General features: G+C 40.7%; 1 protein-coding gene across 2 annotated transcripts in view; it reads right to left on the bottom strand.

The window, feature by feature from the left end:
* The window catches only part of ikzf2 (IKAROS family zinc finger 2), a 199,249-nt gene extending 194,357 nt beyond the window's left edge, over window positions 1-4,892 (bottom strand). For both annotated transcript variants that reach the window (XM_037110834.1, XM_037110835.1), the window contains exon 1: window positions 3,941-4,892. The gene's annotated coding sequence lies outside the window, so the exon portion shown is untranslated. The remainder of the gene's footprint in view (window positions 1-3,940) is intronic.
* Between the last annotated feature and the right edge of the window lie 1,601 nt (window positions 4,893-6,493).

Here is a 6,493-nt window from a genome sequence, read left to right as displayed (position 1 = left end):
TGAGAAACATAATTGGTTACATTGCTCAAGTAAGTCTTGTTCCCAGAAAGCATTCCATGAGTTCCATGAGCTTTTTGTAATTAAAGGTCAGTGGAGAAAATCAGCTGGCCAAATGTGAACATATAAAAAAAAGAAAAGAAAATGGTTAATGGCAAATCCAAGCAAAAATCAATAATTTAATTATAATGTATATAATTCTGGTTCCAAATCCACTGTTCAATGACGTGTACCATCTGCGGCTGTGCACATATTCCAACAGCACATTCCTTTTATAGATGTGTTAATGTGTTTATGATTGATTTCCTGTACAAAATGGCCCACATGCATTAATTTGGTGTCATTCTAAAGTTTCACTTATCTTTGTTTTTAAATGCAGTGAGGGTATGACAGTGGAGACTACGCCTTTTTTTTTTGTGGCAATGTTCAAGATTAAATATGAACTATCTTGATTCCTTCCCCTCTCTGATGATGTGAGTGAAACGGGTGATGTGTCCTGACACAGTGAGATGATGCTAACAGAGTCCCGCGCTCTCTACGCTATGAAGATTGGCACGTGTCTCTGAGTCCCAGTCAGGCTGTTAGCTGAGCCTCTCCTCATGACCGGCTATACGCATGGATGTCCAGGGGGCATTCAGAGATTCTGCCCTTGTTTATGTATTCATGTCAAAGTCATTTAGCCCCTTTTGATGGTGAATAGATGGAAATGGATTTTACAGCGCACTGAGTCGAGAGGAATGAGAAGAACATCAAAAATGCATAATGAGAAATTTCAGTAAAACGAATTTTCAAACGATAATGTTATAATCTGCTGCAAGCTGGACACATTATTACTAGACCAGTATAGTAGAGTTCATGTATAGTGAGTTACATATAAGTAGGACAGCTCTACATGCTTATATTTCATCATGTATATATTAATTAGTTATCATTAACAGTCGGGATGTGTGCTTTGAATTATCCATCACCGACTTGCAAGTACTGAATGTGATTTCACTTCAAGCACGAAAGGGTAAGTCAAGCCAGCGGGGCGGGTACAATGAGTCGTCCCCCATACATCCAGGTAATCATAAACATGGGTAGTCATGTGACCACAAATCAAGGAAGTACACTTAACATAATTCAATGCATGTTGGACTGAAGCACATGGAGAGAGTGGTAAGCAAGCCAGAGCAAAAAGAAAATTGTGTTGTCATGCCAAGTAATTTCATCATGTTTCTAACGTTATCATCACTGATAAGTTTCAGACATACATGTTAACTTAAGTCTGTGTAAGCTACAAAACAAGGTCATAAACTTAACATAAGTGTGAATCTAGGTGGAGGTTGTGGGTAAAATATACCAGTGATGTTAGGGCAGGTTGAACCGATGGCTCATCACACACACACAGACACAGAGACAGATGTGTGTCATCTGTTACAAGTTCACAGTTACAATGTTGATGACATAAATATTTAATAGGGATATTCTGGTATAAGTTTAATCCATGTTCTAACCTACCGTGACATCAAGTAAGATTCCCCCTTGAGAGTTTTCCGACCGCTAGCTTATGTAGTTCTAGCAACCTCAGAAAAGACAGCATGATAACAATACACTGCAGTCTACACCTCCAACCAAGAAACCATCATCAGAAATCCACTCATAGCCACAAATAATAGGTAGAATAAGATGTAGTGGCAACAGCACTCGATTGGCCAGCAGACCCTCTCTGTAAAGAAAATGAAAAGAAAATGTCATCGTTAATTATTACTGTCACCGTTTCTTTATAATAAGGGTGCAACCAACAGATCACAAAACTCACAATTTAGATCATATCACTTTAGTGAGAGAGAGTTTGGATACTTTTTTAGATTAAAACAAAAACGATTATTGTTAAATGAATTATGAATACTCTATTTTGGCTTTTATCTCTATCTAGACACTTGTTATATTCACCATTTTACATTATTATTTATGTATAGTCTATTCTACAAATAATCCACAAGTACTATATATTTCTGATATGACTTATATATATTGGCTGTCTGTCTCTCTGTCTGCATGCTCGTTTGTTGTCAGTGGACTCGGTCGTTCTGGTTGGTCAAATGGCTGCTGAGCCACAGGTAGACGCTCATCTCAGTCAGTTTGCATTCACTAACTCAGTCCACCCAGTACGTGTTTGTCTCAAATCCTCCTCACTGCAGCTCTATATCAATATTTGGGAAATAATTAGGTCGACTTTAAAAAGTGAAATCTACAGTTAATAAGCAGTTCAGATAACGTGTCAAATTATGGATCAGCTTTGTTCAGTTTTACCACTATCTGGTCAGTTTACATTAGTGACAACAGCAAATAAAAAAAGAAAAAACTCGACATACATACATCATGCACCCAAGCTTAAGGTTAGCTTACCTTGCATGCGCTGAACAGCTGAGTGATAGTCGCATAAATTGGATGTGTTGCCGCTCCTCGCAACAACTTACTTCTCGCAGCTCCTGCAGATAGGGCTGCCATCCTCAACGAGCTGTCCCTGAGCATTCTTACAATAACCAGAATATGCCCAGACTTCATATTTGGTTTCTTTGAAGGCAGAAAAATGCCTTGAGCGCCGCTACTGTCACGTCCTCCCTCCGCCATGTCTTCGTCACTATATAACAAGCGCATGTTGCACGCTGCGCCTACGTAGTGAGACTTGGATAAAGTATCTCACTTGTTTTCCACACCGTGGTTATAGACCACAGAAGTTACCATGGTAATGGTAACCTTCACCGGGAATTTTATCGTGGTTTACCGTGACACTGGTAACCGTTACATCCCTACTCTCATTCGCTCTGTTGTTCTCACAGGCTAGTCGCTGTGTTGTTCACTGTTTAGTTATGAGTGGTGAAGAGGACTGAGAGCAAGCCAATCCTATGCTGAGCCTTGGACACTGTCTACAAATAAAAAAAACTGTGTTGTTGTTCTAAAAGTACACATAATCATTAAGTTACAGCCAAGAATATGCCTAGAACTACAGTGTTATGTTGACCGCATGATCAAAACTGTTCATTACATGATTCACCGCTAAAAGTCATTGTACCGGAAACGCGACTTAATGAACGAACAAACGACATGAACCATTCTTCCTGCTGAACTGACCGACAGAAAATGAATCTCGACAGAAAGTGAATCTCGACATCGCATGATAAAGTCCATCTCTAGAGAACACAGTTCACCACTCTCCTGCTGCAGCTTGCTCCTTGTGAGGAAGCCCTGCGAAATGCTCAATTCCACTCTTTTCCCAGTTATAAACTGGTAGGCAAGACAGATATAAACTTTGATTGCATTTCCATGGAGTTATAAAAACACATTTTCATCCTTGAGCTGCAGAAATCTACTGCACTGGTAATCGATTAGCAGTCCAAATGACTAGCTGTAAGCAGCTACAAATAGTTACATTTAGTTGCCTTCTCTAACTGCGGCTCCATAGTTGTTTTGAGTATGAATCCCACAGGTGGCTAATTCTTACATATTGGTTTCAAATAAAGTTCCAAAATATCTCAAAACTGTTTGATATTGAGTGATTTACATATCAGCATCTAAAGGTGGCAGAGGGCTCTATTTACCCAACACCACAGTCGGCCTCAGAGCACATTTAACCGGGGGGCATTCAGTGAGTGTGGGGGGTCACTTTCTGCCACTCAACAACTCAATATACCATGTAAATACGTGATAATATCAGTTTTCTGTCAACAATAAACACGCTAATCCATGTCATACCAAAACACCCAAATCTCTCTCACACACACATAGAGCCTCTCTCTCTTTCACGCGCGCAGCCATCGCGCATCACTTAAACAACTGTAATATATCACACAGCCAGATGCAGCATAAATTCAGACAGGACAAAAACCCATTCAGCTTTAAGCGTTATAAACGAGTATGCCACGGCGGGCAAAAAAGGTACATTAAAAGCACGACCTACCTTTAGAAGAGCTGTATGCGAGGAGTGCGGCCACTAAACCTTCGAAGAACGGTATCTTTCCACTCGGTGGTGCATCTTCGGGTCAAGTCTCTCTCAAAGGCCAGCTGAACCAACTGGGCCTTCCTTTTGTGAAGCATTGCGCGTTTTTGGTCCGTAAACACATTTCTCAACGTAGAGAATGAATTCGTGCACATTGCCGTGGAAGCACCAAATGTCCGGCCAAGTTTAAACGCAGTTAGCACACTTGGCACCGCCATCAGATGCGTGTGGTACTTTGAGAGGATGTAACGTTACTGTACAGTCCAATCCACCCCTGGCGGTTCCGATTGCTTCCGCGAGCTGAAAAACTGCTCAGCAACTTTGAACTGTGTCTCAATGACATCCACTTGTGACAGGTCCATAATGTGCTTCACAGCACTACGTCAAGGGAATGCGGTGCTCTCTGGATCAACTAAACTGCCGACAACAAAGGCGAAACGCTGCATCTGCTTTGACGCTGCATTCAAGCCAGTCACGGTCATGGTACCATGTAGAGACAGATGAACGCTTCCTCCCCCTGAAAATGCTGGCTGGGTTATGTTGTAAAACAACTTGAGCGGGCTGTTCAGTCCCGAGTTTGTCAATGGTTTTTTCTTAGGCAGCTAGCGCTCCTGCTAGCCGCAGCCGTATCGTTGCCAGGGTTGCTTCTGTCACGGCTAACGTTGCTTCTGTCAGGCTAACATTAGCTGCAGGCTCCTGCTCTTCAGAAGTGGCGGCTCTGTGTACACTTGCTCCCTCTTCTGTCGCCGGCAGAGCCGACGGAGGCCTTGCAGAAGAAGCAGCACCGCCATGTAACCATTTTCTGATATCCATTTCTGTTTTTAGCAAATATTCGTTGGCTGATTTAGCTCACTGTGAGCTCCGTTCGCGCTTATTTTGACGTGATGACAACATCAACTCGACGTCGTCAAGCCTTCAGGTCATAGGTCAACAGGTCAACACCTGACCAATGAGGACACTACTAACCCAAACGTGACTGTATGCAAATGAGCAACTCTTTTTTTTCCGATTATTTTTGTTTTGGTTATTTTTCAAATCTAATCCTTACTGTATAGTGACTTGAATGAATCGATTAATACACAGATGAATGAACTATATAATATTTATATAATACATATAAGATAAGATAAGGACTTTATTAATCCCGAAGGAAATTGCTGAAATATATAGATTATTATATAATAAATAAATATATAATATTGAATAAAATATAATACAAGTTTCATAGTTAGATAACTTATTAATTTTCATGGTTACACAACAACCAGAGGTATATATATTATCTATTGTTTGAAAGAAATACACTTTTCTTGCAGTAAAATAATCCAATGGCAATACCCTGTTCTCCCCTATATGCCAGTAATGTTCCTTATTTGTGTTCACAAGCATGTCGACACATTGCCGCCTGTGCACTCAAAGCCCCGATGAGACGGATACGAGCACAATGCCTCCATCAAAGTTCTCTCTGATATAATGACTTGACAGTCGAATGCTTTAAAGGATCCACCACCAATAGATATCACGAGTCATACGCTTATTTCAGCTTTTGCATAACTCATCAACAGAGGATGTGTCTCAGAGTCTCTCCTGCTTCTTCAATCTGCAATGAGGGCAATCCCTTAGTGCCCAGCTCTCTGAGCACTCTGTGACAGTCCCTAAAGGCTACAGTCCAGCTTCCAGTGAACACAGAGCTGAGTTGAACTAAAGCTGCTGACCTCAGCTCTCTAACCTTCCCCATTAGCAGCCCAGATATTTCTTTGCATTTACCATGCAGGAGCTGGCTCCGGGGCTGGTGCATAAATTTAGCAATGGTGGATGTTTGTTCTAATTAGATTTATGGGTAGGAAATGTTTGGAGGAGCAAGACAGCGCTGTTTTATTATTAAGCTTGGAATCAGGTCAGATGAAAAAGAGAAGCAATGAAGTGCACTTTGATATTTATGAGCTCTGAAACGGAAACAAGGTGCCCAGCTGTAAAAAAAAAAAAAAAAAAAACTGGGGTAAACTGTCATTTTTGGGGGACAGATAAAAGAATTGTTTGCAAAAGAACTTCCCAGGACTTGAACCATGACCATGAATCCATGACACGTCCAGTCAAATGAGTCAAACCAAACTGCTGAACAAATATCCAAGAAACACAACAACAATAAGAGCAATAATAAAAATGAACAGCAATGCATTGTTTATTCACATCACTGTCACATCTTAACAGCTGCATAAGAAAAAAAAAGTGTTAGTATCCAAGTGTTTAAAAATTTCAACATGTCTTTTTCTTATCAACTGTACCTTCTGTCCAGTAATAAATCACTAATGTGATCAGACCTCCCGATTAGGCTGTAAACTCCTCGGAGAAGCCTGTCATGCTCTGTTGCATTTTTTTTTTCTACTGCAGTGAAAATAAAAGATCTATGGAAAAGATGGATTAAGCACAACAGTTCTCAGCGGACATCCCACTGTTTCCTATCGCTCATAATCTTATGGTTGGATTAATATGAAGTTTACAGTTAATGGGCTT

The sequence above is a fragment of the Acanthopagrus latus genome, chromosome 9, assembly GCF_904848185.1.
Source record: "Acanthopagrus latus isolate v.2019 chromosome 9, fAcaLat1.1, whole genome shotgun sequence".
Taxonomy (NCBI): Eukaryota; Metazoa; Chordata; class Actinopteri; order Spariformes; family Sparidae; genus Acanthopagrus; species Acanthopagrus latus.
This window is presented reverse-complemented; position numbering and strand designations above follow the sequence as displayed.